General features: G+C 41.5%; 2 protein-coding genes across 2 annotated transcripts in view; one reads left to right on the plus strand and one right to left on the minus strand.

Annotated features, from left to right (window-relative positions):
- The window catches only part of SOCS5 (suppressor of cytokine signaling 5), a 129109-nt gene that overhangs the window by 78565 nt on the left and 29429 nt on the right, over positions 1-21115 (minus strand). The gene's annotated exons all lie outside the window — the stretch shown is intronic.
- Positions 1-21115, plus strand: part of PIGF (phosphatidylinositol glycan anchor biosynthesis class F) — a 95510-nt gene that overhangs the window by 325 nt on the left and 74070 nt on the right. The window lies entirely within an intron of this gene.

The following is a 21115-nucleotide window of genomic DNA, read 5'->3' on the forward strand; positions in this document are numbered from 1 at the left end:
TTCATCTCAAACTTCTGTAAATTTCTGCAGCGTAGCAATCATTCAGAATTTCTGGGATAAGAAAAAAAGTAGGTTGAAGTAAAAGAATGTATTAGAAACATAGCTTGCGACTGATACACAGGCATAAATTTAGCAGGAACCCATTTTTGAAAGTGTAAATAATGTTGTTGCCAATCCATATTTTATAGAAATTTCTAGCTATGTAATATTACCATTTCTACTTAAAAATGCAGAGAAATTCAGTTGCTTCCACTTCTTGAAAGTTTGAGGCTTAAAAATTATGAATGCCGGCATTCTTGAAGAGGAACACTGTGAGTTTGTAATATCGAAAAGGTACTGGCGTTCTTTTACATTGACAGGCAGATATATTTCCAACAAGTGGAAACACAGGCCTATACTGGCATAAGGAGAAGCCAGCAAGAATTTTAATCAGGATTTGGCTCAGTCTGCGCTGGTTCTGACTTCACAAAAGTGCATCTTTAGGAAGCACCTTCCACCAAGTGGAAAGCTGGCAAGACACAGCATTAGAGGTTGCTGACACCAAAGCAAGCAAAGCTCACTGAAAACTTAAAATTTTTCCTCCCCGTTAGTTGTTTGGATATGTCTCAAAGAACTACAAACAAAAAAGCAATATTTAAAATTGATATTGTCCAAAACTCTAATATCCTACCTACTCTGTGTCCAGGATTAGTGGAAATACACCAAACATTTTTGAAAAGGTCATCTAACCTAAGTAGAAGAATATTGTCTTTCCATGCATGAGCATACTTGGACATGGGAGCTGTGAAAACAGGGAGAAAAGGACAAGGGAAACACTATGCAATGTACTTTGCTGGGAACGAGTAATTGGGAGGATTGGGGGGAGTTAAGGAATTTGGGTAGGAAAGCCTTAGAGATGGGAGGGTTAAATCATTGGAGTTGGCAATAACTCCATCTGGCTAGATAGGGGAGTCTAGAGGGAGGGGCCCAAGGGTGCTAGAAGACCGTACTTGTGATGGTAGTGCTCAGAGTTAATCTGACTGCGGAGAAATAGCATTGCAGAGGCAGGGAGAGAAGGCTACAGCATGAGGAAGGGAAGTGCCCGAGGGACCATGAGAAACCCAACTGCAGTTCTTTTTGTTTATTCAGTCAGATCCAGTTTTTCCTACTTCCTCGTCTCCACACCTCTGCCCCTCCCCACCCCCACCCCTGCAAGAAAAATCCGTGTTCACTGGCCCAAGTTTCTTTAACTTAGTCCTCCTGCATCCCCTGAATGATTTGTGGAGCCTGGGGCTGGTAATCATTATTTAGCATTAATCAATTAGAACTGGAATGATATAACTTTGTTCCCACTCAGCCCACTCACAACCACAACCTTTTTGTGCTACAGAGAAGTAACGTGGTCCCTTGGCTATCTTGCTGCTGATTAATGGACTGTTGGAAGGGCCAGTACAACTCCCACAATAGTCTAATGCTTTCCTGCCAGATTGGCTTAAAAAAAAAAAAAAAAGGCAGCTGATCGTGTCAAACCACGTTAGCCAATACCTGTATTGTCTGTCTGAATTATAAAGCACAACAGTACATCTCGTTCTCTGCAATTCATTATTAGAAGAAAGAACATGAGGAAGTATTAGACCATGCCTGTATCATATGAGATAGCTGGACAATCTTGCTCACTCCCGCACTGCCCACGGGAACATGTCATCTGCACACTGATACAGTGATGATGACTCTTAAAATTACATACAATAGCACTCTCTCCTCTTCTCCTTGCCTGGATGCAGCTGAACAATGACTCTCAGAGACGGTGGGAGGATATGGCCTTGCCAGCTGATGCCAAGGACCCAAGATTTAAGTACATAAAAATAACTCATTAACCTGCCCCTCCCAAGTCACCCGCTCCACATACATCATTGCCCTAAGAGGAATCAGGTTCCCGAAGGTCATCCTAAGGGTGTCTGTGGAATTTTTGACTTCCTCCCTCCACAGACACCCTTACGCTGGTCTTTTGAGGCCTGCGCACTCCCAGGAAACAAAAGCAAATTTCTCCTGTGTGAAAACATCAAGAGCCAGAAAGAATGGAACACTGCATGATTTATCTCTGAATCCCTCATCCTGCTGGATAATGCCCCAGGGTGGAGTTATTCTTGCTGTCACAAATAATTCAACCCTGAGTGGATCAACATGTTTAAAAGAAGTTTCCAAATATGTCTTAGACTCTAGGTGCAGAAACTCAAAGTGCCAATTAGCAAGGGCAATTTCAAATAGAAGAGAAATTGGAAATTAGAAAAGCAAAAAGGCATGGGCTACAGCAGAAGGAGCCAGCTCTGTCGGTAACTGGTTGTAGGCTGTCAGTCATGATGCCCATGTCTCGGTTTCCTTGACTCCAAAATAGACACTAAGATGAAAGGAATTTGGTGAGAGAAACTTTTGAGAGATGTTGATTTATGTTCTGTCTCTGTATTTTTCCTTTTCTCTCTCTCCCATTATGGCTGGCTTACATGCCTTTACCTCAGGAGAGACTTGGGGGTTGGACTTATAAGCTTTAGTTCCAGATAAACCCATGAGGAGAGTAGGGTTTGAGGAAAGTTGTATTTTCCAGACTAAAAAGATCTGTTCTCCCAGAAGCAGCAAGGATGTTGCCCTATGTGAGGGGCAGTCCCCTCACTATGTATCCCTCGGGGAGGCTGTGTCTTTGCCGAAGAGCCCTCCTTTTCTAGAAATGCATTTTGGGACTTACCCATGTGGGGGTAAGGGCCACCAGATATTCTTGCTTCTAAAGATGCCTAGTCCCTGCCAGAGCCCTCAGTGTGTGCATGAAAGATACTTCTCACTGACCTGAGGTGGATTTCCTGTCTGCCCTACAGCACAGATGCACCAAGTTTAAATTGAATTATCATACTCTCAAGACTCTAGGGAATCATCAGTGGTAAGGTGACCATTAGTTTATTATCTATTAAAGCTAAGTGTTAACAACTCTTCTACACTATAGGGAATCCACTTTCTTGGGGCTGAATTCATGGAGGGTTTACTTTTGCCAGCCCTGCTTATCATTCCCTTTTCCACACCAGCCCTTTCTGGTCTCCATGTTTTCTCATTTGGGGTGCTTGAGAATGGCTGGCAGCACCTTGAAAAACAGCATGTGCCTCCTTCCAGATCCCTGCATGTTTTCTTTAAAGCTGGAAAGGAGTGTCTTTCATCCCCAAGTATACATATCTGACGTCTGTGTTGCCCTGAGGAGCAGCTCCAAGTAACACCACGTAGCTAGAAGACCAGGTCTTCAGTAGGATTCTCTGGGGGCTATGTGCCTTTTTGAAGTTGCTAACAAAACAAACAAAACAGAACAAAATAAACATTGAAAGATCTTTTATGCAATTGTCTTTGTTGTTACTACTGCTGTTTGGTGAAAAGTACATTTATTGCTTCAGGACTGTGCCATAATTAGAAAGGGGCAAAATATTAGTGCAAGTGAAAACCTTCCAGAACAAGCTGCCAGCTTTTGGGATCTCTGAAAGCACTTATTGGACATGATCTCATGTGTGTTTTTCTTGGTAGCAGCCATAAATTGCCATGTTCTTTCTGCTATGGCTTGCTTTTCTCTTTAAATATTTTAGGAGGAGAAAATGTATTTTCTGTTTGTTTTGTTATGATGATAACGATGGTTTGTAATTTAGAGAGTCTATATTCTTGATTCAGTCAAAATAATCTTTGGGTCTCTTCATATTTCATGCCTAATAGTCTTTCTCAGAACTTGGAAAACAAAGTTAAATGGTACCCCAAATGTTCCCTTTCCTCTTATCTTTGTAAATCCTCTCATATCTCCAAGGAATCAACATTCTCGGAGGGTGAGGGGAGGAAGCCTCCCTCTAAGTTAAGACCTCCTAAATCTGAATTACCTATGTTGTTCAAAGAACTAAGTATTCTGAAAATTCTAGAAACCATAACTCAAATATTCTTCTCCCAATAGAAACTACTAAAAGTAGTCATGTGGTCTATCTCTAAAAGTAGAATTTATTCGTTCTTTCTTAATTAAATAAGAAATAAAAGGCAGTCATGCACCAGCTTTCAGAGCAATGACTATAAAATAAGAAATGTAGTTCCAGCCAAGAAAGAAAAGAAAAGGATGTTGCAATATAGGAGCAATATGAGGTCTTACTCAAGTGGATTCTTATGCTTCAACCAAAAGCTGGAAGAATTAACAAAAGCTCTAAATAAAGAAAGGTAGAAGAATGCAGACAGTGGAGAAAAGCAGAGGGGCACAGAAAATAACAAGTGTATAAAGTAATAAATTGGAGTCTGGGATGATTCTTAACTAAATTACTTGCAAATTGCAGTTTCAAAATAAAATACGAAGCTGAAAAAATTCATTTCCAGAACAGATAACAAAAATCAATGTGTAACAAAAGCCATTTTGCACGAAGAGCCTTCAGAGACAAGGTCAGCTCCCTGGAGAGAAGCTGAGACGAAGCAAAGTGGCACAGTGGTGTGCATTCGCTAAAAACCATCGTGGCATGACTCTGTCCACCCTGTGTGACAGACAGTGCTCTCAAAGGCAACTGTCTTGCCTCATGTGGTCCACTTCCAAAGGGAGATGGGGCTTAGTCAACCGTATTAGTTACTTATTGTCGTGTAACTAATATCTCAAAACTTAGAACTCAAAACAACAACATTGTTATCTCACAGGTTCTTTCTGTGAGGGATCCAGCCGCACGCAGCTTACAGCCGCACGCAGCTTAGCTGGGTTCTCCTGCTGAGGGTCTCTGTCTTTTACAAGACTGCAATCAAAGCATCCACCAGCAGGGCTGAAGATCCGTCTCCCAGCTCACTCAGTGCTGTGGGAGTGAGGACCTCAGCTCCTCACTGTATATTAGCCAAATACTGTCAGTTTGGTGCCTTGTGCCACGTGAGCCTCTCCACAGCTCCCAACACATTGCAGTTGGCTTCCCTCAGAGCCAGTGCGTGACAGAATGCCAAGAGAATGTACAAGATGGAAGTTAATCTTTTGTAATCTAATCTTAGTACTGACTTTTGCAGTATTTTATTTATTAGAATCAAGTCACTAAGACTAGTTCACACTCAAGGGCAGGGGATTAAATAAGGGTGTGAGGGGCGCCTGGGTGGCTTAGTCGGTTAAGCATCTATCTCTTGACTTCGGCTCAGGTCATGATCTCATGGTTCTTGAGTTCAATACCCACGTAGGGCTCCACAGTGCAGAGCCTGGTTGGGATTCTCTCTGCCTGTCTCACTGCCCCTCCCCCATGCTCTCTCACTCACTCTCTCTCAAAATAAATAAGTAAACATAAAAAACTAAGGGCGTGAAACCAAGACGTAGTATCATTGGGAGCCATCTTAAGAGCTGCCACGTACTTCAACTTATTTTATTCTTCCCTGAATTTTATAGCATAGAAATAATAGGCTGTCATCTTCAAGACCAAAAATACTTTCTTTGGAGAAAAATGCTCCAGAAATCTTTATTTCCATTGTCTCTTTTATTGACCAGCAAATGGCTTTATTTGTTTACATCATTTATATGGCAATGAGTAGCCCAGATCATCTTAGCCAACGGGCAAACTGTTTGAATAAATGAAGGAAATATTCTTTCACACATTTCATTGGGATGTAAGCACTATGAGGGCAGAGATGTTATCTGTCTTGCTCTCTATTGTATTCCCAGTGTGTACCATAGAGCTTAACAAATAGTTGTTAAATGAAAGGCTTAAACTTACTGGATTGTTATGATATGCCAGCCACTTGATTTCACTCCTTTAGAAATTGAGCATTAGAAATACTTGCATTTCAGGGCACCTGGATGGCTCAGTTGGCTTAGCGTCTAACTCTTGATTTCAGCTCAGGTCATGTTTTCAAGGTGGTGAGATCAAGCCCTGTATCAGGCTCTGTATCAGCAGGGAGCCTGCTTAAGATTCTCTTTCTCTCTCTCTGCCCCTACCCCGTTCATGCTGTTTCTTTCTCTCTCTTTCTAAGAAAAAAAAAAAAAAAAAAGAAAGAAATACTTGCATTTGTACCCAAGAGTGGAGGGAAGAGATTTTTATCACTTGGGATTTCCAAAAGCAGCCCCCATTGGTGACCATCTTTGTTAACAATTCAGAGAGTCTACTGAAAGAAAGGTCAATTCCATTTTCTCCTGAAGGGAGAGTGTGGCCTTTTCTCCTTTAACACATCTTCCTTTCTGTGGCCTATTACTCATTGTTTGAGAGGAGTGTAAAGGACCACAATGAAAAAAAACTTAAACTAGGTTTTAAAAAATCATGAAAATAAAATATACACATCATTTTAAAAAGTATAAAAGCATATAAAATGGTGAGTAAATTCTCACCCTTTGATTCCATCTCCAGTCCCACCTCAACTTCAAAGGTAAGGCATTTAACTGTTTCTTAGATATGATTACAAGTATTTTCAATGCAAATATAGTGTGTGTGTGTGTGTGTGTGTGTGTGTGTGTGTGTGTGTGTTTATACATATGGTTTCATCGTAATATTGTTCTACACCTTCCCTTTTTTTCACTTAATGATATGTCTGGGAACCCACACAGACCTATCTTAATTTTTATTGGCCACATAATATTCTACTGTAGGGATGTGCCATAATTTATTCAATTAGTCCCCACCTATAGATACTCATTTCCACCACCACCACTCCAATGTTTTAGCTATTAAAAACAGTGCTGCAGTGGACACATCTATACAGATATCTTAGCATATTTTGGTGAGTTTATCTTAAATTTTTTTCTTAGTGTTTATTTTTGAGACAGAGAGAGACAGAGCATGAGCAGGGGAGGGGCAGAGAGTGAGGGAGACACAGAATCCGAAGCAGGCTCCAGGCTCTGAGCTGTCAGCACAGAGCTGGACGTGGGGCTCAAACCCACGAACCGAAGTCAGAAACTTAACCGACTGAGCCACACAGGAGCCCCATTTGGTGAGGTTATCTTAAAGACAAACCCCTAACAGTGGAATTACTAGGCCAAAGAATGTGTGCATTTAATTTTTTGAAAGCCTTTTTTATTATAAAATAAAATACAAATACAGAAAACCAAACCAAACAGTTGAAGAGCTTAATGGATTGTTATAAGACAAGCACCCTTTTAACCATCACCCAGATCAAGAAACAGACTGTCAGCCACGTCGTAAGCCCTCCATGTGCTCTATGATCACAACTGCCTCCCCCTCTGAAACTAATCACAGTACTGACCTCTGTAGAAGTCACTTTCTTCTATTTTTTTAAATGACTTTACCACCCAAGTGGCATCCATAAACCTGATAGTTTAGTTTTGTCTATTTGAAAAAAAAATCTGATCTTTTATACCTCTTTAAACTTACAGTTTTCCCCTCCAAACTTTTCTTTTCCATTCAATTTCTCTGTTGAACAACTCAGGGCATTTGACCAGTGGAGTTTCCTACAGCCTGGATGTTGCCAACTATGTACTCTTGAGGCAGTTCAGCGTGTTCCTCTGTCCTCCAATTTCCTGCAAACTGATGGCTGCATTTGGAGGCTTGATGAGGCTCAGGTTTGATTCCTTTGGCAAGATGATGAGTGGTACATCAGGAGCTACATAATGTCTAGTTGCCTCTCTTTGTGACTTCAGCAATTACTGATGTTCAATGCTTAGAACCATGCATTTATTATGGGCTGCAGAATATTCTAACTATGTTCTTTCTTTTTCACTTATTAGTTGGAATATTTCTGTAAGACACTTCCTCTCATCTATGAGTTGTTTAAACCTAATGGTACCATTCAGATAGGAGGGCAAAGTAAATGCTTAATTCTTTGCTTTACTTACCAGTTTCCAAGATAAGGAATGTTCTCTACCATCACCCTGCAAAGGTGACTTTTTATTTTACTCATCATGAACTCATGTATTCATACATGTATTCAGCATATCTTATGAGTTTCAAGTCATTGCAATCATTATCTTTTCTGCAGATCAATTTGTCCCATCTTTGGCCTCTTCCATTGGTACTTGAATCTCTTTGACATGACCCTAGTTAGTGATCTGATAGTTTTCTTGCTATCTGATATGACAAGATACTCCAGCCTCACTCTGTATGTCTCATGCCCCAGACTTGAAATCTGCCACTTCTCCAATAGGCCCTGGGTTTTTGTTCAAATTTAAAGTAGAAAGTGGTATTTCAAAATGACAGTCTAGGCACAAACTGTTTCTAAGACTTTTCAATGGACAGAGCTGGGAAATAGCTGTATGTTTGTAAAGAGAAAATACTTCATGAGTTCATTTAAATACTTCCAACATGAATTTAGTACCGTAGGTTTTTATAACCACGACAGGTTCAGAACAATAGTACTAGTGCTACCACCACAAATATGATTTTGCTAAAAGTTACATTTAAAAAAAAAGTGAATATTTATTTTTATTTATTTATTTATTTTTCAGAGTAAGCTCTACTCTCAAGGTGGGGTTCAAATTCATGACCCTGAGATCAAGGGCCACATGCTCCACCCACTGAGCCAGTCAGGTGCCCCAAAAGTTACATTTTTTTCATTTGCTCTCTGCATTTGCCTCTATTGGTCAGAAGTAATTTTTACTATATCCACATTGTCAGAGGATAGCCATTGCACACAGGAATCACTCTCATTTACCCCTCACTTAATCCTGATGCTTCAAGTAGCTCTGCGTTTAACACTCACCATTATTTTTGGTATTGATGTGTCTCTAGTCACTCTGGAGCTTGTTTTCTAGGAGATACACAGGAAGTGTTCACAGGAACTGTATCTCCTGAGTCCTTACATGTTGACAAAACTTTGTGTCCTTTGTGCCCGAAAGTCAGTTTCTCTAGATGTAAAATTGTCAGCTTATGTTTCATTATGAATCTTAAATGTATTTGTTACTCCATTTTCTTTGGACGTAAGTATTGTTGAAACATTTGATGTTAACCTAATGGTCTTTAAAAAAATAAAAACAAAAAATAATTCACTGCCTTTTAAAAACTATATGCCCAAAGGAATTTTTCTCTTTCTTTAAAATTCAGTAATTTTATTAGACTATGTCTTGGTTCATCATTCTGAATCAATATTCTCAGGGACACAGTATGCTTTTCTATATCTAGTTCTCTCTCTCTCTCTCTCTCTCTCCCCCTCTACCCCTATGGACTTCCTATGGGTATTTGCTTTAAATAAATAAATATATATACATATATATATGTATATATGTATATATATTATTTAATATATATTTAATGTTTATTTATATTTAATATATTATAGTTATTTAATACATAATTAAATATATATTAATTTATTTCAAGGAAGTTTCTTAAAGATTTTTAAAAGAAATATTTGTTCTTGTTTCTTGCCTTGGGCCTCTTCTTCAGGAACTCCCATTGTTTGTTGGGTCTTCTTTGCCTACTGTCACTACTGGTCACAATCTCTTGAACCTTTTTACTTCTTCCTTCATTTCATATAGATTTGAAAGATTTTCCCCTCATTTTTACCTTACACTTAGTTTAAGGAATTATTTGTTATATTCCTTTGCTATTGTGTTCCTTCCTTATAATTTCATTTTTACTTCTGAAATAATTTTTTCTGTTTCTTAAAAAAATTTTTTTCTAACGTTTATTCAGTTTTGAGAGAGACAGAGAGACAGAGTGTGAGTGGGTGAGAGACAGAGAGAGAGGGAGACACAGAATCCAAAGTAGGCCCCAGGCTCTGAACTCTCAGCACAGAGCCCAACACGGGGCTCAAACTCCCAAACCGTGAGATCATGACCTGAGCCGAAGTCAGCTGCTTAACTGACTGAGCCACCCGGGCACCCTTTTTTCTTTTATTTCTAATTCTCTTCTGAGTTCTGTCTCCTCATTTCTGATTTTTTCCTAATTTTGATTTATGTTATCCCTTCATGTATAACTTTCCTGATATCTTTCACTTCATTTTGAAATGATAGGTTACTTGTTCTGATCCTGTTTAAGGACTTGCCTTTCTGAAGTGACTTCATTGTTTGTAGACATATCATTCTGCCCCTTAGTTTCTTTTTTCTCACAATGTTTGTATGAAATTTGAACTTCATTCTTTTCTGTTGCTCATTTCTATGTAAAATTAGATTTCCTAACCTTTTAGAAAGAGGCATGGTTTAGTTCAAAGGCATGACTGAGAAGTTAGGAAAGCTGACTTCACGGAAGTCCCTTTTGTTTTTGTGAAGTGTTCAAAAACAAGGTGGCTGGCTTTCTGGGATTTCCTGGCTGTGTTCTTCTCTCCATTTTTATCTGAAATTTCTCTTCCTTTGTCTTTCTTGTCCTAGTCCAGCTCAATTTTGGTTCTGCTCCCAAAAGTTCCTCCTCCGTGGAGGCATCTTGAAAAGATGCCCTGGCTGGTCTAAAGAGTTCATAGGGTTTACACAACTTCAACCTCTTCAGTCCTTCTTACTGAAGGCTCCATGCAGTCACCAACTATAGAGCACAAAATTCTCCTAGATGTAGCTGTTTTTATCACATTGACCTACCGTGCTTTCCAGTGAATACCTGTTGGCCATTTTTGAGCTTCCCTGGATACACAGTGCCTTCCCTTTGCTTCTTCTTGCACAGAACCATCTGTGCAAGATGCTGATAATGTGCCGGTCTTGCGGCTACCCGCTTCTGCTTGTGTTTTGAAGTTCATGGGGATACTTTGTCACTTAGCTTTACTGCAAACATTTTTGAGGGGTTTTGGATTTTCTGTGGAGTTATTCTGTTTTTGTGAAGGGACCTGGAGAGAGTCAAAGCTATGGTGCTACCTGCTCCATCTTCCCAAAATTTCTTCCCCACTTGAAAATGTGGTTGGTGTTACCAAATTACCTGAAGGGCGATGTACTTCCTGTGGACATCTGCTTTAAATTAACGCACTTCCCATTTCTAATCAGCAGAAGGAAAACAGTGAACATTCTGGGAGGAGACCGTACGTCCTAAGCATTTTCATTCTGAGCCATAAGTCTGCAAATGGTGTCAGAGAACTTTGTAAATAAGAGCTGGTGGGATCTTAAATTCTGCAGAATATTTATAGAACCTGTGTGGGCCACTCTGAGATGATCGGTGCCCCTGGAGGACTGACTGCCTTTCAGTGGCCCAGTCAGGAGGAAGGTGCATATGCCACGGCATCTTTGGAGCAGAAACTTAAGATCATTGCAGGATCAAGCTTGAATATAAATATGTTGGAGGAATTCATTTGGGCATTTCTCAAGCCACAGATCACATGTCTGTGTTTTTTCAGGTCTCTTCAAAAATTAAGTCAGCTGGGAAGGACAGTTGGTTTGTATTATATTCCCCTATTCCAACAGGCTTCTCATTAACAACAGGCAGCTTCTGACAGGGACTTTTAGTTATGTTCTAAAAACACTAGCTTTTTTGGACCTCATATTTAGTTTATGTCTATACTGTAAAAATGAGTCCAAGGCCCCTAAAATTAGCAATGGGCATGGTATTGTCTAGTCAGCTAGTGCAGATATTTAAGGTGGAAAAAGAAAACATTCTGTGTTTGACTTATCTTTCCAGACTGATGTGTGGATGTGTTCCTAGCCATTGACTAATTCCATATTTTAGAGTATTAGACTTGGCCATCTTCTTCCTTGTACTTGGGTTGACATTTGTCCCTGTGAATTTTGTGTTCACTCCCAATTCAGTGAAAATTGAGGCCACCTGCTTAGTGTCCGGATCGTGTAAAGGCATCTCCATGCAGCCCAACTGGCACTGAACCTTCCACTAGCAAATTCAAGATGAAAACCCAGTAGAGGCTTTCTCTGGGGAGTTTCAAGGCCAGTGATGGTTCTCTAAACTAGACAAAATGTGTTTAGAGTGGACAACAGTTTGGTGAAACATTGAAGAAAACCTGGCGCACCTGTACTACTGATTCTCATTTACTTTTTTGTTAAAGCTTTTCCTGAGTGATTGGGTACACTGCTGCCTTCTTTCAAGATAGACTACAGAAACACTTAAAAGCATCTACTTCTAGAACTAATTAATGTATTTAAATGTGTGTTGCTATCATGTTCACATGAATTCTACTGACTACTAGACCACAGGCTATCCGGAAGGTCCCAAAGGGAATATTACCCCTGAAAACTTGAAACCTATACACTCCATCCATTTCTCATCAATCCACCACATGATTTCCATTCATCCATCAAAAACACTCACAGAGTTAACTAAACTTCCACCAGATGTCTGCATTAAGAAATATAACCGACAGGATAGTACAGTATTTCTCATGTAGTTATTAGAGTAAAACCTCATCAATTATTTACTATCCATTTCCTACACACAAGGTGCCATGCTAAATCATACCCAACCTTATGGGGTCTAGTTTTAAAGCAGTCAACTATGTAAATGCAACTTTTACAATTGACATATGTTAAGTAAGAAACGTCAAAAACTGTATTTTTAAGTTCCATGCACAGAAGGTATGGTTAATTGCTAAAATTTATTTGGCTTATGAGACCTATTTTCTCCTCACTGCACTGGCCACACGTTAGCCAGAGAATGAGAAGTCTTTTCTTTTTGTTGTGTTTTTTAACATAGACTCTGTGAAAAAAAGATAAGAAAGAACCCCTACAGTGCAGAAGAGAAAATGGAGTTTAGTGAGGGAGTAGAAATGCATTAAAGAGAAAATGGAAGTGTATGGGGAATAAGGAGAGGGTTTGTTGTTCGGTATTATTCAGGAGACAGGAGGGATATGTTGTTTTTTGTTTTGCTTTGCTTGTTTATTTGCTTTGAACACACAGATGAATGCTTAAGTGTAGATAGAAAACCAAAATCAGAGAAGAGATTGCAGCAGCAGACAAGGAGTTTTGAAGGAACGTTCTAGACAAGTGTTTGCTGCAGTAGAGCTATTTTGTTCATTTGTTTTTGCAGTAGGGAAGTTCATACAGCAAGGAAATGTCTGGATAGAAAACATGGATTGATGACAAATGGTTGTGTGACTTAACTGGCTTGTTTATTATTAAAGAAGTAGGTAGGCATCAACCTGGATATATATAGAACAGAGTAGCCTACAGCTCACCTGCTTATTGCCTACTCTTGGAAACCATACACATCGATACAAACATGAAGAACTAGAAAAGGTCCAGAGGACTAGTGAGCTACTGCATGGGGTAAAGACTGAACAGGAACATTATTAAATTATTGAAAGTATGAAGTTCATATACTGTATAATCAGGAATGACTCACCAGATGATCCAGTGCTAAAACTAAAGGAGAGAAGAAGCCCTTGAACTTTGAGAGATGTAATTTTAGAATATGTAAGAGAAATTGTACTTTACTCTTGGAGTTATAAATTGGTCACACAAAGAAGTGATACAGACATGGACAAAATAAATGCAATAGAAATTTAGGTAACTGCATGGAGAAAGAACTCATCATGGGTTTTTTAAAGGGAGCTTGAGCTGTTTAGGATATGGCTATAATTTTGTAAAGATGATATCCTGCAGATTAGTTTTATCTTTCCACGAAAACATCTCTTGACTTGTCTATCAGAGTAGTCTTCTGAATGAATGATACTCGGTCTTACCAGCTGGGACATCCAGTGCTTAGCACAGTGCCTGGTAGGAAGTAGGCTGTTGGCCTTTGATTTGTTGAATCTCTTTTATACCTCGAAGAAGTATGGCCCTCAGAAACTGATGTTGTTGACCTAATATCTGGATGTTTAATTTGGATAAGGAGGTCATTTGAGCAGTGCAGATAATGATTTATTATTAATAAATAAACGGAATTAATTGCTATTAGTAATGGGATGTTAATGCGCAGGATGAAAGACTGGGTTCCACTGTGGTTTCTTCTACTGCCCAAGGACTGGTCCAGTCCCCTAGATAAGTGAAATGACACAGATAAACAAGGTTAGATGAAGACAAACAGCTGCCTTAATAGCAATCTGGTATTGCTTCAAACCCATATTCTTTAAATACGTGCTTCATATTTAGTTAAAGGCAGCCTGTCAACCACAGGTGAAAGAGGATAGGATCAGTCTCTTTTCCATTGGCTTGAATAATTTAGTTCTGACCCAAACTTGTACCCTGTGCTCAGCAGAAGAGCTCTGCTGTTAACCCCACCCCAAACCCCTTTGATGGCAGGTGAGTGAACTTCTGTTGTTCTTTGAGCAGCCCCCTTGGGGGCCTCAGCAGCGCCTTGGAAATTTCCCACCCCAAACAGCTTCCTGAGGTGTTCTGAGTAAGCATAAGTGTCTCTATTTTATTACATTTCAGTATACAGATTGGGCTTCCATTTCATTTATAGAATGATGCCTGGAGTCCTACCCTTAATTCAGCTCTTCAGATAAAAGAAAGGGTGAGAAACAAAGTCTAGTAAATTTAAGATTTTTACTTAAGTTATTTACAGTAGCCATAGATGGTTACTGGATTGGCATCCCATGAGGGTAGAGATTTTGTGTTATTTTTGCACCCTCATCATCTAGCCCTGCATGGACAGACAGAATGTTTTTAGTCAGTGCTGATGGAGATAGCACAGGGATGACTGACAGACAACAATGCTGGATCACTCTCTCATCCTCCACTTCGTGTGGTCCACGGAGGCACCCTAAAGACCGCCGTACTTTATTCTCATATTGACTTAAGGTGATAATCAGTTCAAGCTGATGAAAGGAGGAGGCATCTTTGGGAGAGGGCTACTCATTTTATGCTAGAAACAGCATAGGAAGTTGAGTTTTTCAAGCCCAACCATTTAAACTGTTCTGTTCTTTCTGAACAGCTCAATGTGCATTGCGTTAGATTGAGCCGCATGAAATAGCCTGTTTTCAACCTTTTTTGACCTATAGAGAAGCTCATCACAGTGGAAACAGTGTTACTTTCAGCATGACCTCGTAGACAGAACATGAGGATCAGATTCTGAGTTTTGAATTCAAGTCCTAATACTGTGAAACCTTAGAGAATCCACTTAACCTCCCCGTGTCTCACTTACTCATTCAGTAAATACTGAGCTGCTACTATAGGCAAGAAACTGTGGGGATCAGAGTTTCTGCCTCCTCTGGGCCCACAGTTGACTTGGGGAGATAAAATTCACTTGCAAAAAATTATAATCCAGAGCAGTATATGATAGCATCGAAATTGCATTTTTTAAATTAACTGCATCCCAGCAAGAGAAATTATTTCCTGCTGCAATAATCAGGAGGACAATGGAGAATAGAGGACAGTTGAGCTTGGGTTTAAAGGATGCTTAAGTTTTGTTACACAGAGGATTGGGGGAGGGCAGTTCAAGCAAGTGACATGGCAGGAGCAAAGGTGCAGAGGCAGAAAACACGATGCTGTTTTGGTGTGGCTGGACAGATGGTTTGTGTGGGCGGGCTGTGGGAGAGAAGACTAGAAACCTGTTTCTTCCATGGCATGTGGTAGGAACTTTTTCGTTTTCATTGCTACACTGAATAAGTAAATTAAGGAAGATTGGTAGAAAGAAACCCCAGAGTGAAAAGCGGGAGACCAGACATCGGCTTTGTCACCAATTCTCTGAACTCCTTTAAGCGACTCACAATGGGGCTGTGTTTTCCTCAGCTGTGGAATGAAGGTAATTGGACTATGTGGCCCTGAGGGTTACAAGGGTGAAATGAACAATCAGAAAGAAAACTCTTGGAAGAGTAAAACTGCTTTTCCCCCTAACGGGAGTCATTACAGATTAAAGTAAATTTAGATACTCCTGGTAACAAATGTGTGTACTTTCTACCTAGAGTACTTTTCAGGATAATCTCATTTCTCATTTACAATTGAAAGAAGCTGTGTGAGTGGGGGAGCAGGGAGCTCAGCCTGTGATCATTCGGGTCAGCTAACAATACAATAAAGTCTCCTGGATGGAGGCATGGACGGAGGGGATGTGGAAATAGCTGCTCCATATCAAACGAGAAGCCCATCGTTGCACCTGGAATGAAGCCAGGGAAGCAAGCCTCCTGGAAGTAGGAGACTGGATGGAAGATTCTTTGAGCCCAGGAATCTCATCAGATTGCAAAAAGCCTCCTGGTGTCCTTCCAGTTCCACACCATGCCCTTGCTCCAGCAGCTCATGACCCGTGCACAGGTTGCTGATGCAGAACAGGAAGAAGTGCTCTTTGCCAGTGACTCACCTGGAGCCAATCTACTTTGGCGGCCAGCCACCAGGGCAGGATGGGTGTGCCTCCATCACAGCTTCTTGGATGAGCCTTGCTATTTTCAGCCAACTTTCCTTAGCTCTTAGGTTCCAGGATGGACTCTCTACCAGGTCAGAGTCTAAGAACAGCCACACATTTCCCAAATAAGATTTGGTTTGACAGATTCTTCACTGACTCAAATCAGGTCACACACCCATGGAGACATCCCCTCTGCAGATCCCGGGGAGTGTGGCTTCTTTTGATGTTTACACTCTGTGGATATGAGAAGGTTACTGGCGGACAGACCCATCCATGTGGCACTGCCACCAAAGCCACAAAGGAGTAGCAGTCTTCTGGGGAGTTTTTCTTGGCACTCCTGGCCAAAGTCATTGCCATCTGTCAGGTCAGTGATGAGATGAGCTCATTTCCACCAGTGCGGTGAGTTATCCTAGAAAATCTAGACCAAACCCCTATGAAGCAGAGCCTTAGGGGCTCCAGTTTTCATCATGGAGTATTTCCACAGGCATCTTCTTCCTAAGCAAACACTGGAGCCACCATCTCAAGTAACGCTCACAGGCAGTTCCAGGAAAGGAAGTGAGGACTTGGTGGCCAAGACTTTGGGGCTGGGCAGAGAGGCACTGCACTGATTGCTTCTGTTCCCCAGGTAAGCTGAGTTGGGGCCAGTATCAGGTGCCTCTGATTGGGAGAATCCTGGGCTCTCTCATTCAACTTGAGCCATGCCATGGAGAAGGTCCAAACATAGTGGGAAAGAAGCGTGCAGAAGAGCAATGTGGCCAGTTGCCAGGTATGGACAAGATGAGAACAATTAACATCGCTCCATGTAGAGAATTAGAGCAACATTTCTCTGAACCCTTTGAGAAACTTTCTCTTTCAAATTCGAGTGAGCAAGAAACATACAGTCCAGGAAAGTTCTCCACCATGCCAGTCTCCTGATCTGGGAAATGATATCAAAATACCTCCATGTAAATCTGGAGGTAAAAATGCCTGCCATTTTTGTGTGTGCCTGTCACTCGTATCAATATTGTTTCCAAAGGATTAGCTGGTGCATGTGACATGTCTCCACTATCATGAGGTGGAGAAGTTTCAGAAGAGTATTGTTTATGGCATTTGGAAGTCTGTCAAAGTCCCAACCATAAACAAAGTTAAAGTTTAGACCTTAGGTTCAACTCCAAGAAGACAAGCACAGAGCCCGATGGTGAGCTATTAACAGGACTGGCATTTCACAGAAGAGCTGCCTTAAGCGAGATCAACCTTAACTAATTACACCTTGGCATACAGTGGGGTGTTGCTTGGCAGCCCAGAAAAGTTCTGTCAAGACAGGCAAGGGTCTGAGCTTCAAGGTTGTGTATTTGCATGCTGAGCCATCCAGGAGGACAAGGGTCAAATGAGGTCTCGGAGTTATGGGAGTAGCCATACTCTCACCTGAGGACCTGGCAAGGGTGAGCCATTAGGAACGTATATGGGTATGTCACCACAAGTCTGCATATAGATTTATGGTTTTGATTACTCATGGCTTATTTTTATATAATGAATTATATTTATAGTAGATATTTATGTCCTAAATGTCATTATTCTCTCCCAACATAGACTAGGCTGAAAATTTTAGAAAACCTATTTTTACCATCATAGGTAGTTCAGAGTTGGGACATATATATCGAAGATGTGTCCACTCCTCAAACAAAGAGGCTTTGGGGGAGTCGTCAGATGTGTAAGATTTTCATTCTCTGATACCTACCTTCTGAAAGTGTGTCCAGAATAGTTTCACTAAAGCATAGTTCCAAAAGCAGTGGAATGGACTTTGGAATGCTTGGGGATCTGTGCCTGGGCTTCCTCTATGTGTGACTATTGCATCAGAAAGGTTTTCTTTCCTTTCTCTTAATTTTTTTGAGTATTCTCTCTGAGCAACTCTTCTCCTTCTGAATGACCCCAACCTGTTCTGCTCACTCCTTCAGTGTCCCCTCATTATTTAGGGACTCTTTTCCCTTGGAATTGTTTACTGCATGCTGCCCTGTGATAATTCTTGTCTGCTAAGCCAGAGGCTCCCCAGCACTGGGAACTGCTGCCTCATTAGCCAGGACTTCCCCAGAGCAGGGCCCAGTTCTCATGCACAGGCACAGGGCAGAAGCCTGTCTTGTCTCTTGTCTCTTCCCCAGGGCCTTTTTGTTGGCTCTTGACCTCAGGTTGCTGTTCAGCCACGTGGCTGCAATAGGACCACAGGTGAATAGGCCTCCTCTTCACAGTAAAACTTGCAATCATGGCCACAGCTGATTCACAGATCCTGGAGCCTGGGAATTTCTGGGAATTCTCAGGTGTCTTGTGGAGTCTGTTCCTTCTCTCCATTCTCATGTGCTCTCCCTTTTCCTTCCCTTCTCTTTGTCTCACGCTTAGTTTCTGTAACCTTATCTGAAAGCCTTGTACACGCAAGAAAATCTGCATCTGCCTGTACGTTTTGCATAGGTTAAAAAAAAAAAAAAACAAAACTGGGGCACCTGAGTGGCTCAGTCAGTTAAATGTGTGACTCTTGATTTTAGCTCAGGTCATGATCTCACGGTGGTGAGATCGAGCCCTGAGTTGGGCTCCTTACTGGCCATGGAGCTTGCTTGGACTCTCTCTCCCCCTTTTTCTGCCTCTCCCCTGCTCGCGCATGCTCTTTGTCTCTCTCTCAAGAAAAAAAAAGACACCAAACTAAAAAGCAAAAACAAAACCAAAAAATAAAATATATTGCAAAGCCTTGGCATTGCCCTTGAGTCTTTGCAGTTGGTGGCATCAATGCTCATGAACTGGTGAAAGTTGGGAGGTGGGAGTGGGGGTGGCTGGATGCCTACTAGAGAGTTTTGGAACTCTGAGCTTCACCATATCATATAGCCCCAGGTTATTTGGATCCATTTTGGGGCAACTGCTTGGTCTGGAATTGTCCTCCGAGTTCATTTGTTCACTTTCTTTCTTTCTTTCTTTCTTTCTTTCTTTCTTTCTTTCTTTCTTTTTCTTTCATTTCATGAATTGGCTGCATTTAGCAGAGTAGAGTTAGTGTTTTTAATGGCCTGAAAAATGATATCCAGATGCTCCACACAAAGGAGGGGCCCTTCTCTCTAATTGCAAGCCTGCCACAGTGATCCTGAGCCTGGTCCCTCCCAGCTGGACAGTTGCCCTGAGCTCCCTGGGGGTCTACCTTGGGAGACCGCCCGGGAGCTCCAACTGGCCCCAAACCCAAGGAAGGAAGGCGAACCATCTGGAATGCATCGTCCAGATCGGCTCCACACTGCCCAGGCACCCTGACAGCTTTTTGGGACTGCTCAAGGCTTGGAATTAATCCATTAGGCTCTCTAGTCGGAGGCCTCCAGACCTCTCTGTCTCCTTGCAGAATTTGGATCCCGTAGAGGCACAATTAGGCCTGCCAGCCACTTCCAAGTTTGGCTTACTCAGGAAAAGGACCAAGGTGTGCTCTGAGAGACACCTTGCAGCAGCTCTTGGACCAGGAACAAATAAAAGAAAGGGAATGGTTTCAGCAAGAGCCTTTCCCTTTCCTCCCCTTCTATTCCCACTGCCATATCCTGACCATCCACTCCAGCCCTGGTGATTGACACTTATTTGGAGAGAAGAAAGAAACCTTGTCCATTCCAGGATGCTTTGGGGAGCCTTTAAAAAGGACAACCTGGCGTTTCATAGCTTCTCTTCACCATGCAAGATCTGCTTGAGAGAAATAAAGGGATAAACTCTTAAGGGGGAGGGAGTGGTTAGAAAGAGGTTTGGAACTATCCTCCAACTAAATTGTAGAAAAAGGATTGAGGGTTTAAAATTTTTTTCTCTGAAACCATAAAGCCCTACAAGCTATCAATGCACTTATTGCAAATTATTTTTTCCTAGAGCAATAAACATTTTGTTAGAGTGCAAGAATGAATTGTTCCTTTACAAAGACTAAACCTCCTTCCCACCATCTTTTCTCTACTTTGGATTTGTTTCTTCATAGACAAGAAAAAGATAATTTAAATCCCTGACCACAGGAGCACAGATTCCAAGTTAATTGGATCCAAATTTAACAGAATCTAGTATGTCTCACATCAGGCTAGTTCTCGCAAATGGTTAGAGTGAAACAACAGCGAATCCCAGAATAACCCAGCACCGCACCTAAGAGTTGCCTTCGAAGCCTCCAGTACATTTGGCAACTGGGTATGTTTCATGTTCCTGCCTGAGTCGTCCACCTGGCAGTTGTTTCTGTGTCTAGTACTCCTCCCTGCTTCTTCCAGCCCCACTTTTAGCCTCTGCTCACCCCTCTGGTGTTGGCCACCTGGAACCAGCAGATTACGACCTAGTATCAAGACAGAATGCTGCTAGCTACACATGAATCTCAGCAGAAGTGAGTGGAGTGGGCCACACTTCTGGATATTGTCCCACTCTCTCCCCGTGTCACCCCCACAAACGTTGTGCAGGGGTATTAAAATTTGGACCAGGGAGGAAGTCTTATTGTCCCACAGAAGACAACTTAGAGTTGAGTAGCAGAAGTCCTCTGGCCACTCCACATAGGGAGTCTCTAACTGGCTACTTCTCCCTAGGTTCCAGCTTCCTGCCGTGTCACTCAAACTACATCAGCCTTTTCTAGCATCTTCTTTTGTATTCGCTCCCTCTCCTCCAGTATCTTTATGCAGTTATATATTGGTATATATACCAATTCTTTATGCAGAATAATGTAACCAACTCTTACCTCCTTGCAGACAATGCCTTTGGAGCATCACTTCCAAATGAAAAGAGGCCTCAATGTACCATTGTGGATGGGTCACTGTATCCCTTCCCCATGTCGAGGGAAAACTACTTAAGCACTTGCTCTCTTTGGGACATCTTTGTGCTGGGTCTCACAGGGCAGATGAAGAAATGTGGCTAGGGAGAGATGGGCTGAGGAACTAATCCAGTGTAGAAGCTGGCCCTGAGAGTGCCAATAATAGGTAGCAAGCATCCCAAGGCCATGAAAATCATACCAAGTCAAGCCTCGGGTTTCCAATCTAGCAGGCAGAGCACAGCCTCAGGGAATTCAAGAGGCAATCAATGCTCAGAAGATCTCTGGATGG

Source organism: Herpailurus yagouaroundi, unplaced genomic scaffold (genome assembly GCF_014898765.1).
Source record: "Herpailurus yagouaroundi ecotype Mexico unplaced genomic scaffold, PumYag 210, whole genome shotgun sequence".
Classification (NCBI taxonomy): Eukaryota; Metazoa; Chordata; class Mammalia; order Carnivora; family Felidae; genus Herpailurus; species Herpailurus yagouaroundi.